This window comes from Lepisosteus platostomus, chromosome 5 (genome assembly GCF_059453375.1).
Source record: "Lepisosteus platostomus isolate fLepPlt1 chromosome 5, fLepPlt1.hap1, whole genome shotgun sequence".
Lineage (NCBI taxonomy): Eukaryota > Metazoa > Chordata > Actinopteri > Semionotiformes > Lepisosteidae > Lepisosteus > Lepisosteus platostomus.
This window is the reverse complement of record NC_142615.1, coordinates 49,280,978-49,298,477: the sequence shown is the minus strand read 5'-3', so window position 1 is coordinate 49,298,477 and position 17,500 is coordinate 49,280,978. Positions and strand designations below refer to the sequence as shown.

Sequence of the window (17,500 nt, the reverse complement as noted above, 5' to 3'; positions counted from 1 at the left end):
ATAAACAGACGGACAAGCCGCACTGCACGTGTGAACAGGGGAATGAGCGAGCGAGCGGGGATAGGGCGCCTCCTGCGCTTAGAAGCTTACAGCACCTGAATTCCCAGGCGGTCTCCCATCCAAGTACTAACCAGGCCCATCCCTGTTTAGCTTCCGAGATCAGACGAGATCAGGCGTGCTCAAGGGGGTGTGGCCGTAAGCGAGAGCAAGGCTCGCTGGCACCCTTCTTATTGAGAGGACAGCTCCGTCACCTCTTTTACGACGCTGCTTTTTTTCCCTTGCGTTTTTCTCTTCTTCCCACGTTCTCTCTCTTCACTGCCTTCGTCCCCGCTCTATTTCACTTCAGCCTTTCACTCTTGCTTCCTTCCAATGAGGACGGAGCTGCGGGAGAAAGGGCGCTATAGAGGATCGCTGTGGAGAGCTGCTGCTGTGCTTTGACATCTGAGCTCTGTTGAAAACGATCTCAATACAATTCTGAAAAACGCGACTCTCTGAACGCCAGCCGAACAAGTCTCCACAGCCGAAGCGCTGTGTCTCTTTTCAGCTGGCGATAAACCTTTCCTCGATCCTTTGCGGACTTGTAAAACTGTTCCTGATCAGAATAAAAAACGCTCACGCTAATACACAAGCACCCGTGTCTCGCCAAAGCTGACAAATAAACAGACGGACAAGCCGCACTGCACGTGTGAACAGGGGAATGAGCCAGCGAGCGGGGATAGGGCGCCTCCTGCGCTTAAAAGCTTACAGCACCTGGTATTCCCAGGCGGTCTCCCATCCAAGTACTAACCAGGCCCATCCCTGTTTAGCTTCCGAGATCAGACGAGATCAGGCGTGCTCAAGGGGGTGTGGCCGTAAGCGAGAGCAAGGCTCGCTGGCACCCTTCTTATTGAGAGGACAGCTACGTCACCTCTTTTACGACGCTGCTTTTTTTCCCTTGCGTTTTTCTCTTCTTCCCACGTTCTCTCTCTTCACTGCCTTCGTCCCCGCTCTATTTCACTTCAGCCTTTCACTCTTGCTTCCTTCCAATGAGGACGGAGCTGCGGGAGAAAGGGCGCTATAGAGGATCGCTGTGGAGAGCTGCTGCTGTGCTTTGACATCTGAGCTCTGTGGAAAACGATCTCAATACAATTCTGAAAAACGCGACTCTCCGAACGCCAGCCGAACAAGTCTCCACAGCCGAAGCGCTGTGTCTCTTTTCAGCTGGCGATAAACCTTTCCTCGATCCTTTGCGGACTTGTAAAACTGTTCCTGATCAGAATAAAAAACGCTCACGCTAATACACAAGCACCCGTGTCTCGCCAAAGCTGACAAATAAACAGACGGACAAGCCGCACTGCACGTGTGAACAGGGGAATGAGCGAGCGAGCGGGGATAGGGCGCCTCCTCCGCTTAAAAGCTTACAGCACCTGGTATTCCCAGGCGGTCTCCCATCCAAGTACTAACCAGGCCCATCCCTGTTTAGCTTCCGAGATCAGACGAGATCAGGCGTGCTCAAGGGGGTGTGGCCGTAAGCGAGAGCAAGGCTCGCTGGCACCCTTCTTATTGAGAGGACAGCTCCGTCACCTCTTTTACGACGCTGCTTTTTTTCCCTTGCGTTTTTCTCTTCTTCCCACGTTCTCTCTCTTCACTGCCTTCGTCCCCGCTCTATTTCACTTCAGCCTTTCACTCTTGCTTCCTTCCAATGAGGACGGAGCTGCGGGAGAAAGGGCGCTATAGAGGATCGCTGTGGAGAGCTGCTGCTGTGCTTTGACATCTGAGCTCTGTTGAAAACGATCTCAATACAATTCTGAAAAACGCGACTCTCCGAACGCCAGCCGAACAAGTCTCCACAGCCGAAGCGCTGTGTCTCTTTTCAGCTGGCGATAAACCTTTCCTCGATCCTTTGCGGACTTGTAAAACTGTTCCTGATCAGAATAAAAAACGCTCACGCTAATACACAAGCACCCGTGTCTCGCCAAAGCTGACAAATAAACAGACGGACAAGCCGCACTGCACGTGTGAACAGGGGAATGAGCGAGCGAGCGGGGATAGGGCGCCTCCTGCGCTTAGAAGCTTACAGCACCTGAATTCCCAGGCGGTCTCCCATCCAAGTACTAACCAGGCCCATCCCTGTTTAGCTTCCGAGATCAGACGAGATCAGGCGTGCTCAAGGGGGTGTGGCCGTAAGCGAGAGCAAGGCTCGCTGGCACCCTTCTTATTGAGAGGACAGCTCCGTCACCTCTTTTACGACGCTGCTTTTTTTCCCTTGCGTTTTTCTCTTCTTCCCACGTTCTCTCTCTTCACTGCCTTCGTCCCCGCTCTATTTCACTTCAGCCTTTCACTCTTGCTTCCTTCCAATGAGGACGGAGCTGCGGGAGAAAGGGCGCTATAGAGGATCGCTGTGGAGAGCTGCTGCTGTGCTTTGACATCTGAGCTCTGTTGAAAACGATCTCAATACAATTCTGAAAAACGCGACTCTCTGAACGCCAGCCGAACAAGTCTCCACAGCCGAAGCGCTGTGTCTCTTTTCAGCTGGCGATAAACCTTTCCTCGATCCTTTGCGGACTTGTAAAACTGTTCCTGATCAGAATAAAAAACGCTCACGCTAATACACAAGCACCCGTGTCTCGCCAAAGCTGACAAATAAACAGACGGACAAGCCGCACTGCACGTGTGAACAGGGGAATGAGCCAGCGAGCGGGGATAGGGCGCCTCCTGCGCTTAAAAGCTTACAGCACCTGGTATTCCCAGGCGGTCTCCCATCCAAGTACTAACCAGGCCCATCCCTGTTTAGCTTCCGAGATCAGACGAGATCAGGCGTGCTCAAGGGGGTGTGGCCGTAAGCGAGAGCAAGGCTCGCTGGCACCCTTCTTATTGAGAGGACAGCTACGTCACCTCTTTTACGACGCTGCTTTTTTTCCCTTGCGTTTTTCTCTTCTTCCCACGTTCTCTCTCTTCACTGCCTTCGTCCCCGCTCTATTTCACTTCAGCCTTTCACTCTTGCTTCCTTCCAATGAGGACGGAGCTGCGGGAGAAAGGGCGCTATAGAGGATCGCTGTGGAGAGCTGCTGCTGTGCTTTGACATCTGAGCTCTGTGGAAAACGATCTCAATACAATTCTGAAAAACGCGACTCTCCGAACGCCAGCCGAACAAGTCTCCACAGCCGAAGCGCTGTGTCTCTTTTCAGCTGGCGATAAACCTTTCCTCGATCCTTTGCGGACTTGTAAAACTGTTCCTGATCAGAATAAAAAACGCTCACGCTAATACACAAGCACCCGTGTCTCGCCAAAGCTGACAAATAAACAGACGGACAAGCCGCACTGCACGTGTGAACAGGGGAATGAGCGAGCGAGCGGGGATAGGGCGCCTCCTCCGCTTAAAAGCTTACAGCACCTGGTATTCCCAGGCGGTCTCCCATCCAAGTACTAACCAGGCCCATCCCTGTTTAACTTCCGAGATCAGACGAGATCAGGCGTGCTCAAGGGGGTGTGGCCATAAGCGAGAGCAAGGCTCGCTGGCACCCTTCTTATTGAGAGGACAGCTCCGTCACCTCTTTTACGACGCTGCTTTTTTTCCCTTGCGTTTTTCTCTTCTTCCCACGTTCTCTCTCTTCACTGCCTTCGTCCCCGCTCTATTTCACTTCAGCCTTTCACTCTTGCTTCCTTCCAATGAGGACGGAGCTGCGGGAGAAAGGGCGCTATAGAGGATCGCTGTGGAGAGCTGCTGCTGTGCTTTGACATCTGAGCTCTGTGGAAAACGATCTCAATACAATTCTGAAAAACGCGACTCTCCGAACGCCAGCCGAACAAGTCTCCACAGCCGAAGCGCTGTGTCTCTTTTCAGCTGGCGATAAACCTTTCCTCGATCCTTTGCGGACTTGTAAAACTGTTCCTGATCAGAATAAAAAACGCTCACGCTAATACACAAGCACCCGTGTCTCGCCAAAGCTGACAAATAAACAGACGGACAAGCCGCACTGCACGTGTGAACAGGGGAATGAGCGAGCGAGCGGGGATAGGGCGCCTCCTGCGCTTAAAAGCTTACAGCACCTGGTATTCCCAGGCGGTCTCCCATCCAAGTACTAACCAGGCCCATCCCTGTTTAGCTTCCGAGATCAGACGAGATCAGGCGTGCTCAAGGGGGTGTGGCCGTAAGCGAGAGCAAGGCTCGCTGGCACCCTTCTTATTGAGAGGACAGCTCCGTCACCTCTTTTACGACGCTGCTTTTTTTCCCTTGCGTTTTTCTCTTCTTCCCACGTTCTCTCTCTTCACTGCCTTCGTCCCCGCTCTATTTCACTTCAGCCTTTCACTCTTGCTTCCTTCCAATGAGGACGGAGCTGCGGGAGAAAGGGCGCTATAGAGGATCGCTGTGGAGAGCTGCTGCTGTGCTTTGACATCTGAGCTCTGTGGAAAACGATCTCAATACAATTCTGAAAAACGCGACTCTCCGAACGCCAGCCGAACAAGTCTCCACAGCCGAAGCGCTGTGTCTCTTTTCAGCTGGCGATAAACCTTTCCTCGATCCTTTGCGGACTTGTAAAACTGTTCCTGATCAGAATAAAAAACGCTCACGCTAATACACAAGCACCCGTGTCTCGCCAAAGCTGACAAATAAACAGACGGACAAGCCGCACTGCACGTGTGAACAGGGGAATGAGCGAGCGAGCGGGGATAGGGCGCCTCCTGCGCTTAAAAGCTTACAGCACCTGGTATTCCCAGGCGGTCTCCCATCCAAGTACTAACCAGGCCCATCCCTGTTTAGCTTCCGAGATCAGACGAGATCAGGTGTGCTCAAGGGGGTGTGGCCATAAACGAGAGCAAGGCTCGCTGGCACCCTTCTTATTGAGAGGACAGCTCCGTCACCTCTTTTACGACGCTGCTTTTTTTCCCTTGCGTTTTTCTCTTCTTCCCACGTTCTCTCTCTTCACTGCCTTCGTCCCCGCTCTATTTCACTTCAGCCTTTCACTCTTGCTTCCTTCCAATGAGGACGGAGCTGCGGGAGAAAGGGCGCTATAGAGGATCGCTGTGGAGAGCTGCTGCTGTGCTTTGACATCTGAGCTCTGTGGAAAACGATCTCAATACAATTCTGAAAAACGCGACTCTCCGAACGCCAGCCGAACAAGTCTCCACAGCCGAAGCGCTGTGTCTCTTTTCAGCTGGCGATAAACCTTTCCTCGATCCTTTGCGGACTTGTTAAACTGTTCATGATCAGAATAAAAAACGCTCACGCTAATACACAAGCACCCGCGTCTCGCCAAAGCTGACAAATAAACAGACGGACAAGCCGCACTGCACGTGTGAACAGGGGAATGAGCGAGCGAGCGGGGATAGGGCGCCTCCTGCGCTTAAAAGCTTACAGCACCTGGTATTCCCAGGCGGTCTCCCATCCAAGTACTAACCAGGCCCATCCCTGTTTAGCTTCCGAGAGCAGACGAGATCAGGCGTGCTCAAGGGGGTGTGGCCGTAAGCGAGAGCAAGGCTCGCTGGCACCCTTCTTATTGAGAGGACAGCTCCGTCACCTCTTTTACGACGCTGCTTTTTTCCCTTGCGTTTTTCTCTACTTCCCACGTTCTCTCTCTTCACTGCCTTCGTCCCCGCTCTATTTCACTTCAGCCTTTCACTCTTGCTTCCTTCCAATGAGGACGGAGCTGCGGGAGAAAGGGCGCTATAGAGGATCGCTGTGGAGAGCTGCTGCTGTGCTTTGACATCTGAGCTCTGTGGAAAACGATCTCAATACAATTCTGAAAAACGCGACTCTCCGAACGCCAGCCAAACAAGTCTCCACAGCCGAAGCGCTGTGTCTCTTTTCAGCTGGCGATAAACCTTTCCTCGATCCTTTGCGGACTTGTAAAACTGTTCATGATCAGAATAAAAAACGCTCACGCTAATACACAAGCACCCGCGTCTCGCCAAAGCTGACAAATAAACAGACGGACAAGCCGCACTGCACGTGTGAACAGGGGAATGAGCGAGCGAGCGGGGATAGGGCGCCTCCTGCGCTTAAAAGCTTACAGCACCTGGTATTCCCAGGCGGTCTCCCATCCAAGTACTAACCAGGCCCATCCTTGTTTAGCTTCCGAGATCAGACGAGATCAGGCGTGCTCAAGGGGGTGTGGCCGTAAGCGAGAGCAAGGCTCGCTGGCACCCTTCTTATTGAGAGGACAGCTCCGTCACCTCTTTTACGACGCTGCTTTTTTTCCCTTGCGTTTTTCTCTTCTTCCCACGTTCTCTCTCTTCACTGCCTTCGTCCCCGCTCTATTTCACTTCAGCCTTTCACTCTTGCTTCCTTCCAATGAGGACGGAGCTGCGGGAGAAAGGGCGCTATAGAGGATCGCTGTGGAGAGCTGCTGCTGTGCTTTGACATCTGAGCTCTGTGGAAAACGATCTCAATACAATTCTGAAAAACGCGACTCTCCGAACGCCAGCCGAACAAGTCTCCACAGCCGAAGCGCTGTGTCTCTTTTCAGCTGGCGATAAACCTTTCCTCGATCCTTTGCGGACTTGTAAAACTGTTCCTGATCAGAATAAAAAACGCTCACGCTAATACACAAGCACCCGTGTCTCGCCAAAGCTGACAAATAAACAGACGGACAAGCCGCACTGCACGTGTGAACAGGGGAATGAGCGAGCGAGCGGGGATAGGGCGCCTCCTGCGCTTAAAAGCTTACAGCACCTGGTATTCCCAGGCGGTCTCCCATCCAAGTACTAACCAGGCCCATCCCTGTTTAGCTTCCGAGATCAGACGAGATCAGGCGTGCTCAAGGGGGTGTGGCCGTAAGCGAGAGCAAGGCTCGCTGGCACCCTTCTTATTGAGAGGACAGCTCCGTCACCTCTTTTACGACGCTGCTTTTTTTCCCTTGCGTTTTTCTCTTCTTCCCACGTTCTCTCTCTTCACTGCCTTCGTCCCCGCTCTATTTCACTTCAGCCTTTCACTCTTGCTTCCTTCCAATGAGGACGGAGCTGCGGGAGAAAGGGCGCTATAGAGGATCGCTGTGGAGAGCTGCTGCTGTGCTTTGACATCTGAGCTCTGTTGAAAACGATCTCAATACAATTCTGAAAAACGCGACTCTCCGAACGCCAGCCGAACAAGTCTCCACAGCCGAAGCGCTGTGTCTCTTTTCAGCTGGCGATAAACCTTTCCTCGATCCTTTGCGGACTTGTAAAACTGTTCCTGATCAGAATAAAAAACGCTCACGCTAATACACAAGCACCCGTGTCTCGCCAAAGCTGACAAATAAACAGATGGACAAGCCGCACTGCACGTGTGAACAGGGGAATGAGCGAGCGAGCGGGGATAGGGCGCCTCCTGCGCTTAGAAGCTTACAGCACCTGAATTCCCAGGCGGTCTCCCATCCAAGTACTAACCAGGCCCATCCCTGTTTAGCTTCCGAGATCAGACGAGATCAGGCGTGCTCAAGGGGGTGTGGCCGTAAGCGAGAGCAAGGCTCGCTGGCACCCTTCTTATTGAGAGGACAGCTCCGTCACCTCTTTTACGACGCTGCTTTTTTTCCCTTGCGTTTTTCTCTTCTTCCCACGTTCTCTCTCTTCACTGCCTTCGTCCCCGCTCTATTTCACTTCAGCCTTTCACTCTTGCTTCCTTCCAATGAGGACGGAGCTGCGGGAGAAAGGGCGCTATAGAGGATCGCTGTGGAGAGCTGCTGCTGTGCTTTCACATCTGAGCTCTGTTGAAAACGATCTCAATACAATTCTGAAAAACGCGACTCTCTGAACGCCAGCCGAACAAGTCTCCACAGCCGAAGCGCTGTGTCTCTTTTCAGCTGGCGATAAACCTTTCCTCGATCCTTTGCGGACTTGTAAAACTGTTCCTGATCAGAATAAAAAACGCTCACGCTAATACACAAGCACCCGTGTCTCGCCAAAGCTGACAAATAAACAGACGGACAAGCCGCACTGCACGTGTGAACAGGGGAATGAGCCAGCGAGCGGGGATAGGGCGCCTCCTGCGCTTAAAAGCTTACAGCACCTGGTATTCCCAGGCGGTCTCCCATCCAAGTACTAACCAGGCCCATCCCTGTTTAGCTTCCGAGATCAGACGAGATCAGGCGTGCTCAAGGGGGTGTGGCCGTAAGCGAGAGCAAGGCTCGCTGGCACCCTTCTTATTGAGAGGACAGCTACGTCACCTCTTTTACGACGCTGCTTTTTTTCCCTTGCGTTTTTCTCTTCTTCCCACGTTCTCTCTCTTCACTGCCTTCGTCCCCGCTCTATTTCACTTCAGCCTTTCACTCTTGCTTCCTTCCAATGAGGACGGAGCTGCGGGAGAAAGGGCGCTATAGAGGATCGCTGTGGAGAGCTGCTGCTGTGCTTTGACATCTGAGCTCTGTGGAAAACGATCTCAATACAATTCTGAAAAACGCGACTCTCCGAACGCCAGCCGAACAAGTCTCCACAGCCGAAGCGCTGTGTCTCTTTTCAGCTGGCGATAAACCTTTCCTCGATCCTTTGCGGACTTGTAAAACTGTTCCTGATCAGAATAAAAAACGCTCACGCTAATACACAAGCACCCGTGTCTCGCCAAAGCTGACAAATAAACAGACGGACAAGCCGCACTGCACGTGTGAACAGGGGAATGAGCGAGCGAGCGGGGATAGGGCGCCTCCTCCGCTTAAAAGCTTACAGCACCTGGTATTCCCAGGCGGTCTCCCATCCAAGTACTAACCAGGCCCATCCCTGTTTAACTTCCGAGATCAGACGAGATCAGGCGTGCTCAAGGGGGTGTGGCCATAAGCGAGAGCAAGGCTCGCTGGCACCCTTCTTATTGAGAGGACAGCTCCGTCACCTCTTTTACGACGCTGCTTTTTTTCCCTTGCGTTTTTCTCTTCTTCCCACGTTCTCTCTCTTCACTGCCTTCGTCCCCGCTCTATTTCACTTCAGCCTTTCACTCTTGCTTCCTTCCAATGAGGACGGAGCTGCGGGAGAAAGGGCGCTATAGAGGATCGCTGTGGAGAGCTGCTGCTGTGCTTTGACATCTGAGCTCTGTGGAAAACGATCTCAATACAATTCTGAAAAACGCGACTCTCCGAACGCCAGCCGAACAAGTCTCCACAGCCGAAGCGCTGTGTCTCTTTTCAGCTGGCGATAAACCTTTCCTCGATCCTTTGCGGACTTGTAAAACTGTTCCTGATCAGAATAAAAAACGCTCACGCTAATACACAAGCACCCGTGTCTCGCCAAAGCTGACAAATAAACAGACGGACAAGCCGCACTGCACGTGTGAACAGGGGAATGAGCGAGCGAGCGGGGATAGGGCGCCTCCTGCGCTTAAAAGCTTACAGCACCTGGTATTCCCAGGCGGTCTCCCATCCAAGTACTAACCAGGCCCATCCCTGTTTAGCTTCCGAGATCAGACGAGATCAGGCGTGCTCAAGGGGGTGTGGCCGTAAGCGAGAGCAAGGCTCGCTGGCACCCTTCTTATTGAGAGGACAGCTCCGTCACCTCTTTTACGACGCTGCTTTTTTTCCCTTGCGTTTTTCTCTTCTTCCCACGTTCTCTCTCTTCACTGCCTTCGTCCCCGCTCTATTTCACTTCAGCCTTTCACTCTTGCTTCCTTCCAATGAGGACGGAGCTGCGGGAGAAAGGGCGCTATAGAGGATCGCTGTGGAGAGCTGCTGCTGTGCTTTGACATCTGAGCTCTGTGGAAAACGATCTCAATACAATTCTGAAAAACGCGACTCTCCGAACGCCAGCCGAACAAGTCTCCACAGCCGAAGCGCTGTGTCTCTTTTCAGCTGGCGATAAACCTTTCCTCGATCCTTTGCGGACTTGTAAAACTGTTCCTGATCAGAATAAAAAACGCTCACGCCAATACACAAGCACCCGTGTCTCGCCAAAGCTGACAAATAAACAGACGGACAAGCCGCACTGCACGTGTGAACAGGGGAATGAGCGAGCGAGCGGGGATAGGGCGCCTCCTGCGCTTAAAAGCTTACAGCACCTGGTATTCCCAGGCGGTCTCCCATCCAAGTACTAACCAGGCCCATCCCTGTTTAGCTTCCGAGATCAGACGAGATCAGGTGTGCTCAAGGGGGTGTGGCCATAAGCGAGAGCAAGGCTCGCTGGCACCCTTCTTATTGAGAGGACAGCTCCGTCACCTCTTTTACGACGCTGCTTTTTTTCCCTTGCGTTTTTCTCTTCTTCCCACGTTCTCTCTCTTCACTGCCTTCGTCCCCGCTCTATTTCACTTCAGCCTTTCACTTTTGCTTCCTTCCAATGAGGACGGAGCTGCGGGAGAAAGGGCGCTATAGAGGATCGCTGTGGAGAGCTGCTGCTGTGCTTTGACATCTGAGCTCTGTGGAAAACGATCTCAATACAATTCTGAAAAACGCGACTCTCCGAACGCCAGCCGAACAAGTCTCCACAGCCGAAGCGCTGTGTCTCTTTTCAGCTGGCGATAAACCTTTCCTCGATCCTTTGCGGACTTGTAAAACTGTTCCTGATCAGAATAAAAAACGCTCACGCTAATACACAAGCACCCGTGTCTCGCCAAAGCTGACAAATAAACAGACGGACAAGCCGCACTGCACGTGTGAACAGGGGAATGAGCGAGCGAGCGGGGATAGGGCGCCTCCTGCGCTTAAAAGCTTACAGCACCTGGTATTCCCAGGCGGTCTCCCATCCAAGTACTAACCAGGCCCATCCCTGTTTAGCTTCCGAGATCAGACGAGATCAGGCGTGCTCAAGGGGGTGTGGCCGTAAGCGAGAGCAAGGCTCGCTGGCACCCTTCTTATTGAGAGGACAGCTCCGTCACCTCTTTTACGACGCTGCTTTTTTTCCCTTGCGTTTTTCTCTTCTTCCCACGTTCTCTCTCTTCACTGCCTTCGTCCCCGCTCTATTTCACTTCAGCCTTTCACTCTTGCTTCCTTCCAATGAGGACGGAGCTGCGGGAGAAAGGGCGCTATAGAGGATCGCTGTGGAGAGCTGCTGCTGTGCTTTGACATCTGAGCTCTGTTGAAAACGATCTCAATACAATTCTGAAAAACGCGACTCTCCGAACGCCAGCCGAACAAGTCTCCACAGCCGAAGCGCTGTGTCTCTTTTCAGCTGGCGATAAACCTTTCCTCGATCCTTTGCGGACTTGTAAAACTGTTCCTGATCAGAATAAAAAACGCTCACGCTAATACACAAGCACCCGTGTCTCGCCAAAGCTGACAAATAAACAGACAGACAAGCCGCACTGCACGTGTGAACAGGGGAATGAGCGAGCGAGCGGGGATAGGGCGCCTCCTGCGCTTAGAAGCTTACAGCACCTGAATTCCCAGGCGGTCTCCCATCCAAGTACTAACCAGGCCCATCCCTGTTTAGCTTCCGAGATCAGACGAGATCAGGCGTGCTCAAGGGGGTGTGGCCGTAAGCGAGAGCAAGGCTCGCTGGCACCCTTCTTATTGAGAGGACAGCTCCGTCACCTCTTTTACGACGCTGCTTTTTTTCCCTTGCGTTTTTCTCTTCTTCCCACGTTCTCTCTCTTCACTGCCTTCGTCCCCGCTCTATTTCACTTCAGCCTTTCACTTTTGCTTCCTTCCAATGAGGACGGAGCTGCGGGAGAAAGGGCGCTATAGAGGATCGCTGTGGAGAGCTGCTGCTGTGCTTTGACATCTGAGCTCTGTGGAAAACGATCTCAATACAATTCTGAAAAACGCGACTCTCCGAACGCCAGCCGAACAAGTCTCCACAGCCGAAGCGCTGTGTCTCTTTTCAGCTGGCGATAAACCTTTCCTCGATCCTTTGCGGACTTGTAAAACTGTTCCTGATCAGAATAAAAAACGCTCACGCTAATACACAAGCACCCGTGTCTCGCCAAAGCTGACAAATAAACAGACGGACAAGCCGCACTGCACGTGTGAACAGGGGAATGAGCGAGCGAGCGGGGATAGGGCGCCTCCTGCGCTTAAAAGCTTACAGCACCTGGTATTCCCAGGCGGTCTCCCATCCAAGTACTAACCAAGCCCATCCCTGTTTAGCTTCCGAGATCAGACGAGATCAGGCGTGCTCAAGGGGGTGTGGCCGTAAGCGAGAGCAAGGCTCGCTGGCACCCTTCTTATTGAGAGGACAGCTCCGTCACCTCTTTTACGACGCTGCTTTTTTTCCCTTGCGTTTTTCTCTTCTTCCCACGTTCTCTCTCTTCACTGCCTTCGTCCCCGCTCTATTTCACTTCAGCCTTTTACTCTTGCTTCCTTCCAATGAGGACGGAGCTGCGGGAGAAAGGGCGCTATAGAGGATCGCTGTGGAGAGCTGCTGCTGTGCTTTGACATCTGAGCTCTGTTGAAAACGATCTCAATACAATTCTGAAAAACGCGACTCTCCGAACGCCAGCCGAACAAGTCTCCACAGCCGAAGCGCTGTGTCTCTTTTCAGCTGGCGATAAACCTTTCCTCGATCCTTTGCGGACTTGTAAAACTGTTCCTGATCAGAATAAAAAACGCTCACGCTAATACACAAGCACCCGTGTCTCGCCAAAGCTGACAAATAAACAGACGGACAAGCCGCACTGCACGTGTGAACAGGGGAATGAGCGAGCGAGCGGGGATAGGGCGCCTCCTGCGCTTAGAAGCTTACAGCACTTGAATTCCCAGGCGGTCTCCCATCCAAGTACTAACCAGGCCCATCCCTGTTTAGCTTCCGAGATCAGACGAGATCAGGCGTGCTCAAGGGGGTGTGGCCGTAAGCGAGAGCAAGGCTCGCTGGCACCCTTCTTATTGAGAGGACAGCTCCGTCACCTCTTTTACGACGCTGCTTTTTTTCCCTTGCGTTTTTCTCTTCTTCCCACGTTCTCTCTCTTCACTGCCTTCGTCCCCGCTCTATTTCACTTCAGCCTTTCACTCTTGCTTCCTTCCAATGAGGACGGAGCTGCGGGAGAAAGGGCGCTATAGAGGATCGCTGTGGAGAGCTGCTGCTGTGCTTTGACATCTGAGCTCTGTTGAAAACGATCTCAATACAATTCTGAAAAACGCGACTCTCTGAACGCCAGCCGAACAAGTCTCCACAGCCGAAGCGCTGTGTCTCTTTTCAGCTGGCGATAAACCTTTCCTCGATCCTTTGCGGACTTGTAAAACTGTTCCTGATCAGAATAAAAAACGCTCACGCTAATACACAAGCACCCGTGTCTCGCCAAAGCTGACAAATAAACAGACGGACAAGCCGCACTGCACGTGTGAACAGGGGAATGAGCCAGCGAGCGGGGATAGGGCGCCTCCTGCGCTTAAAAGCTTACAGCACCTGGTATTCCCAGGCGGTCTCCCATCCAAGTACTAACCAGGCCCATCCCTGTTTAGCTTCCGAGATCAGACGAGATCAGGCGTGCTCAAGGGGGTGTGGCCGTAAGCGAGAGCAAGGCTCGCTGGCACCCTTCTTATTGAGAGGACAGCTCCGTCACCTCTTTTACGACGCTGCTTTTTTTCCCTTGCGTTTTTCTCTTCTTCCCACGTTCTCTCTCTTCACTGCCTTCGTCCCCGCTCTATTTCACTTCAGCCTTTCACTCTTGCTTCCTTCCAATGAGGACGGAGCTGCGGGAGAAAGGGCGCTATAGAGGATCGCTGTGGAGAGCTGCTGCTGTGCTTTGACATCTGAGCTCTGTGGAAAACGATCTCAATACAATTCTGAAAAACGCGACTCTCCGAACGCCAGCCGAACAAGTCTCCACAGCCGAAGCGCTGTGTCTCTTTTCAGCTGGCGATAAACCTTTCCTCGATCCTTTGCGGACTTGTAAAACTGTTCCTGATCAGAATAAAAAACGCTCACGCTAATACACAAGCACCCGTGTCTCGCCAAAGCTGACAAATAAACAGACGGACAAGCCGCACTGCACGTGTGAACAGGGGAATGAGCGAGCGAGCGGGGATAGGGCGCCTCCTGCGCTTAAAAGCTTACAGCACCTGGTATTCCCAGGCGGTCTCCCATCCAAGTACTAACCAGGCCCATCCCTGTTTAGCTTCCGAGATCAGACGAGATCAGGCGTGCTCAAGGGGGTGTGGCCGTAAGCGAGAGCGAGGCTCGCTGGCACCCTTCTTATTGAGAGGACAGCTCCGTCACCTCTTTTACGACGCTGCTTTTTTTCCCTTGCGTTTTTCTCTTCTTCCCACGTTCTCTCTCTTCACTGCCTTCGTCCCCGCTCTATTTCACTTCAGCCTTTCACTCTTGCTTCCTTCCAATGAGGACGGAGCTGCGGGAGAAAGGGCGCTATAGAGGATCGCTGTGGAGAGCTGCTGCTGTGCTTTGACATCTGAGCTCTGTGGAAAACGATCTCAATACAATTCTGAAAAACGCGACTCTCCGAACGCCAGCCGAACAAGTCTCCACAGCCGAAGCGCTGTGTCTCTTTTCAGCTGGCGATAAACCTTTCCTCGATCCTTTGCGGACTTGTAAAACTGTTCCTGATCAGAATAAAAAACGCTCACGCCAATACACAAGCACCCGTGTCTCGCCAAAGCTGACAAATAAACAGACGGACAAGCCGCACTGCACGTGTGAACAGGGGAATGAGCGAGCGAGCGGGGATAGGGCGCCTCCTGCGCTTAAAAGCTTACAGCACCTGGTATTCCCAGGCGGTCTCCCATCCAAGTACTAACCAGGCCCATCCCTGTTTAGCTTCCGAGATCAGACGAGATCAGGTGTGCTCAAGGGGGTGTGGCCATAAGCGAGAGCAAGGCTCGCTGGCACCCTTCTTATTGAGAGGACAGCTCCGTCACCTCTTTTACGACGCTGCTTTTTTTCCCTTGCGTTTTTCTCTTCTTCCCACGTTCTCTCTCTTCACTGCCTTCGTCCCCGCTCTATTTCACTTCAGCCTTTCACTTTTGCTTCCTTCCAATGAGGACGGAGCTGCGGGAGAAAGGGCGCTATAGAGGATCACTGTGGAGAGCTGCTGTTGTGCTTTGACATCTGAGCTCTGTGGAAAACGATCTCAATACAATTCTGAAAAACGCGACTCTCCGAACGCCAGCCGAACAAGTATCCACAGCCGAAGCGCTGTGTCTCTTTTCAGCTGGCGATAAACCTTTCCTCGATCCTTTGCGGACTTGTAAAACTGTTCCTGATCAGAATAAAAAACGCTCACGCTAATACACAAGCACCCGTGTCTCGCCAAAGCTGACAAATAAACAGACGGACAAGCCGCACTGCACGTGTGAACAGGGGAATGAGCGAGCGAGCGGGGATAGGGCGCCTCCTCCGCTTAAAAGCTTACAGCACCTGGTATTCCCAGGCGGTCTCCCATCCAAGTACTAACCAGGCCCATCCCTGTTTAGCTTCCGAGATCAGACGAGATCAGGCGTGCTCAAGGGGGTGTGGCCGTAAGCGAGAGCACGGCTCGCTGGCACCCTTCTTATTGAGAGGACAGCTCCGTCACCTCTTTTACGACGCTGCTTTTTTTCCCTTGCGTTTTTCTCTTCTTCCCACGTTCTCTCTCTTCACTGCCTTCGTCCCCGCTCTATTTCACTTCAGCCTTTCACTCTTGCTTCCTTCCAATGAGGACGGAGCTGCGGGAGAAAGGGCGCTATAGAGGATCGCTGTGGAGAGCTGCTGCTGTGCTTTGACATCTGAGCTCTGTGGAAAACGATCTCAATACAATTCTGAAAAACGCGACTCTCCGAACGCCAGCCGAACAAGTCTCCACAGCCGAAGCGCTGTGTCTCTTTTCAGCTGGCGATAAACCTTTCCTCGATCCTTTGCGGACTTGTAAAACTGTTCCTGATCAGAATAAAAAACGCTCACGCTAATACACAAGCACCCGTGTCTCGCCAAAGCTGACAAATAAACAGACGGACAAGCCGCACTGCACGTGTGAACAGGGGAATGAGCGAGCGAGCGGGGATAGGGCGCCTCCTGCGCTTAAAAGCTTACAGCACCTGGTATTCCCAGGCGGTCTCCCATCCAAGTACTAACCAGGCCCATCCCTGTTTAGCTTCCGAGATCAGACGAGATCAGGCGTGCTCAAGGGGGTGTGGCCGTAAGCGAGAGCAAGGCTCGCTGGCACCCTTCTTATTGAGAGGACAGCCCCGTCACCTCTTTTACGACGCTGCTTTTTTTCCCTTGCGTTTTTCTCTTCTTCCCACGTTCTCTCTCTTCACTGCCTTCGTCCCCGCTCCTTTTCACTTCAGCCTTTCACTCTTGCTTCCTTCCAATGAGGACGGAGCTGCGGGAGAAAGGGCGCTATAGAGGATCGCTGTGGAGAGCTGCTGCTGTGCTTTGACATCTGAGCTCTGTGGAAAACGATCTCAATACAATTCTGAAAAACGCGACTCTCCGAACGCCAGCCGAACAAGTCTCCACAGCCGAAGCGCTGTGTCTCTTTTCAGCTGGCGATAAACCTTTCCTCGATCCTTTGCGGACTTGTAAAACTGTTCCTGATCAGAATAAAAAACGCTCACGCTAATACACAAGCACCCGTGTCTCGCCAAAGCTGACAAATAAACAGACGGACAAGCCGCAGTGCACGTGTGAACAGGGGAATGAGCGAGCGAGCGGGGATAGGGCGCCTCCTGCGCTTAAAAGCTTACAGCACCTGGTATTCCCAGGCGGTCTCCCATCCAAGTACTAACCAGGCCCATCCCTGTTTAGCTTCTGAGATCAGACAAGATCAGGCGTGCTCAAGGGGGTGTGGCCGTAAGCGAGAGCAAGGCTCGCTGGCACCCTTCTTATTGAGAGGACAGCTCCGTCACCTCTTTTACGACGCTGCTTTTTTTCCCTTGCGTTTTTCTCTTCTTCCCACGTTCTCTCTCTTCACTGCCTTCGTCCCCGCTCTTTTTCACTTCAGCCTTTCACTCTTGCTTCCTTCCAATGAGGACGGAGCTGCGGGAGAGAGGGCGCTATAGAGGATCGCTGTGGAGAGCTGCTGCTGTGCTTTGACATCTGAGCTCTGTGGAAAACGATCTCAATACAATTCTGAAAAACGTGACTCTCCGAACGCCAGCCGAACAAGTCTCCACAGCCGAAGCGCTGTGTCTCTTTTCAGCTGGCGATAAACCTTTCCTCGATCCTTTGCGGACTTGTAAAACTGTTCCTGATCAGAATAAAAAACGCTCACGCTAATGCACAAGCACCCGTGTCTCGCCAATGCTGACAAATAAACAGACGGACAAGCCGCACTGCACGTGTGAATAGGGGAATGAGCGAGCGAGCGGGGATAGGGCGCCTCCTGCGCTTAAAAGCTTACAGCACCTGGTATTCCCAGGCGGTCTCCCATCCAAGTACTAACCAGGCCCATCCCTGTTTAGCTTCTGAGATCAGACGAGATCAGGTGTGCTCAAGGGGGTGTGGCCATAAGCGAGAGCAAGGCTCGCTGGCACCCTTCTTATTGAGAGGACAGCTCCGTCACCTCTTTTACGATGCTGCTTTTATTCCCTTGCGTTTTTCTCTTCTTCCCACGTTCTCTCTCTTCACTGCCTTCGTCCCCGCTCTATTTCACTTCAGCCTTTCACTCTTGCTTCCTTCCAATGAGGACGGAGCTGCGGGAGAAAGGGCGCTATAGAGGATCGCTGTGGAGAGCTGCTGCTGTGCTTTCACATCTGAGCTC

The 17,500-nt window shown here is 52.6% G+C and overlaps 25 non-coding genes and 2 pseudogenes across 25 annotated transcripts; all 27 read right to left on the bottom strand.

Moving 5' to 3' along the window:
* Positions 1-83: 83 nt before the first annotated feature.
* Positions 84-201, bottom strand: LOC148668344 (5S ribosomal RNA). The gene has a single exon (XR_015938491.1). It is a non-coding gene; the product is annotated as a 5S ribosomal RNA (ribosomal RNA).
* Positions 202-738: 537 nt separating this feature from the next.
* Positions 739-857, bottom strand: LOC148668343 (5S ribosomal RNA). The gene has a single exon (XR_015937553.1). It is a non-coding gene; the product is annotated as a 5S ribosomal RNA (ribosomal RNA).
* Positions 858-1,394: 537 nt separating this feature from the next.
* On the bottom strand, positions 1,395-1,513 carry LOC148668342 (5S ribosomal RNA). The gene has a single exon (XR_015937552.1). It is a non-coding gene; the product is annotated as a 5S ribosomal RNA (ribosomal RNA).
* A 537-nt stretch (positions 1,514-2,050) lies between these two features.
* On the bottom strand, positions 2,051-2,168 carry LOC148668341 (5S ribosomal RNA). Its single transcript, XR_015938490.1, has one exon. It is a non-coding gene; the product is annotated as a 5S ribosomal RNA (ribosomal RNA).
* Positions 2,169-2,705: 537 nt separating this feature from the next.
* On the bottom strand, positions 2,706-2,824 carry LOC148668340 (5S ribosomal RNA). The gene has a single exon (XR_015937551.1). It is a non-coding gene; the product is annotated as a 5S ribosomal RNA (ribosomal RNA).
* A 537-nt stretch (positions 2,825-3,361) lies between these two features.
* LOC148668339 (5S ribosomal RNA) lies at positions 3,362-3,480 on the bottom strand. The gene has a single exon (XR_015937192.1). It is a non-coding gene; the product is annotated as a 5S ribosomal RNA (ribosomal RNA).
* Positions 3,481-4,017: 537 nt separating this feature from the next.
* On the bottom strand, positions 4,018-4,136 carry LOC148668338 (5S ribosomal RNA). The gene has a single exon (XR_015937550.1). It is a non-coding gene; the product is annotated as a 5S ribosomal RNA (ribosomal RNA).
* Positions 4,137-4,673: 537 nt separating this feature from the next.
* LOC148668337 (5S ribosomal RNA) lies at positions 4,674-4,792 on the bottom strand. The gene has a single exon (XR_015938082.1). It is a non-coding gene; the product is annotated as a 5S ribosomal RNA (ribosomal RNA).
* A 537-nt stretch (positions 4,793-5,329) lies between these two features.
* LOC148668336 (5S ribosomal RNA) lies at positions 5,330-5,448 on the bottom strand (annotated as a pseudogene).
* A 536-nt stretch (positions 5,449-5,984) lies between these two features.
* On the bottom strand, positions 5,985-6,103 carry LOC148668335 (5S ribosomal RNA). Its single transcript, XR_015938854.1, has one exon. It is a non-coding gene; the product is annotated as a 5S ribosomal RNA (ribosomal RNA).
* A 537-nt stretch (positions 6,104-6,640) lies between these two features.
* Positions 6,641-6,759, bottom strand: LOC148668334 (5S ribosomal RNA). Its single transcript, XR_015937549.1, has one exon. It is a non-coding gene; the product is annotated as a 5S ribosomal RNA (ribosomal RNA).
* A 537-nt stretch (positions 6,760-7,296) lies between these two features.
* On the bottom strand, positions 7,297-7,414 carry LOC148668333 (5S ribosomal RNA). The gene has a single exon (XR_015938489.1). It is a non-coding gene; the product is annotated as a 5S ribosomal RNA (ribosomal RNA).
* Positions 7,415-7,951: 537 nt separating this feature from the next.
* On the bottom strand, positions 7,952-8,070 carry LOC148668332 (5S ribosomal RNA). The gene has a single exon (XR_015937548.1). It is a non-coding gene; the product is annotated as a 5S ribosomal RNA (ribosomal RNA).
* A 537-nt stretch (positions 8,071-8,607) lies between these two features.
* Positions 8,608-8,726, bottom strand: LOC148668331 (5S ribosomal RNA). The gene has a single exon (XR_015937191.1). It is a non-coding gene; the product is annotated as a 5S ribosomal RNA (ribosomal RNA).
* Positions 8,727-9,263: 537 nt separating this feature from the next.
* LOC148668330 (5S ribosomal RNA) lies at positions 9,264-9,382 on the bottom strand. Its single transcript, XR_015937547.1, has one exon. It is a non-coding gene; the product is annotated as a 5S ribosomal RNA (ribosomal RNA).
* Positions 9,383-9,919: 537 nt separating this feature from the next.
* LOC148668329 (5S ribosomal RNA) lies at positions 9,920-10,038 on the bottom strand. Its single transcript, XR_015937183.1, has one exon. It is a non-coding gene; the product is annotated as a 5S ribosomal RNA (ribosomal RNA).
* A 537-nt stretch (positions 10,039-10,575) lies between these two features.
* Positions 10,576-10,694, bottom strand: LOC148668328 (5S ribosomal RNA). The gene has a single exon (XR_015937546.1). It is a non-coding gene; the product is annotated as a 5S ribosomal RNA (ribosomal RNA).
* A 537-nt stretch (positions 10,695-11,231) lies between these two features.
* On the bottom strand, positions 11,232-11,349 carry LOC148668327 (5S ribosomal RNA). Its single transcript, XR_015938488.1, has one exon. It is a non-coding gene; the product is annotated as a 5S ribosomal RNA (ribosomal RNA).
* Positions 11,350-11,886: 537 nt separating this feature from the next.
* On the bottom strand, positions 11,887-12,005 carry LOC148668326 (5S ribosomal RNA). Its single transcript, XR_015938603.1, has one exon. It is a non-coding gene; the product is annotated as a 5S ribosomal RNA (ribosomal RNA).
* A 537-nt stretch (positions 12,006-12,542) lies between these two features.
* On the bottom strand, positions 12,543-12,660 carry LOC148668325 (5S ribosomal RNA; annotated as a pseudogene).
* A 537-nt stretch (positions 12,661-13,197) lies between these two features.
* Positions 13,198-13,316, bottom strand: LOC148668324 (5S ribosomal RNA). The gene has a single exon (XR_015937544.1). It is a non-coding gene; the product is annotated as a 5S ribosomal RNA (ribosomal RNA).
* A 537-nt stretch (positions 13,317-13,853) lies between these two features.
* On the bottom strand, positions 13,854-13,972 carry LOC148668323 (5S ribosomal RNA). Its single transcript, XR_015937543.1, has one exon. It is a non-coding gene; the product is annotated as a 5S ribosomal RNA (ribosomal RNA).
* A 537-nt stretch (positions 13,973-14,509) lies between these two features.
* LOC148668322 (5S ribosomal RNA) lies at positions 14,510-14,628 on the bottom strand. Its single transcript, XR_015937181.1, has one exon. It is a non-coding gene; the product is annotated as a 5S ribosomal RNA (ribosomal RNA).
* A 537-nt stretch (positions 14,629-15,165) lies between these two features.
* Positions 15,166-15,284, bottom strand: LOC148668321 (5S ribosomal RNA). The gene has a single exon (XR_015937542.1). It is a non-coding gene; the product is annotated as a 5S ribosomal RNA (ribosomal RNA).
* Positions 15,285-15,821: 537 nt separating this feature from the next.
* LOC148668320 (5S ribosomal RNA) lies at positions 15,822-15,940 on the bottom strand. Its single transcript, XR_015937540.1, has one exon. It is a non-coding gene; the product is annotated as a 5S ribosomal RNA (ribosomal RNA).
* Positions 15,941-16,477: 537 nt separating this feature from the next.
* On the bottom strand, positions 16,478-16,596 carry LOC148668319 (5S ribosomal RNA). The gene has a single exon (XR_015938485.1). It is a non-coding gene; the product is annotated as a 5S ribosomal RNA (ribosomal RNA).
* A 537-nt stretch (positions 16,597-17,133) lies between these two features.
* Positions 17,134-17,252, bottom strand: LOC148668318 (5S ribosomal RNA). Its single transcript, XR_015938711.1, has one exon. It is a non-coding gene; the product is annotated as a 5S ribosomal RNA (ribosomal RNA).
* Positions 17,253-17,500: the final 248 nt, after the last annotated feature.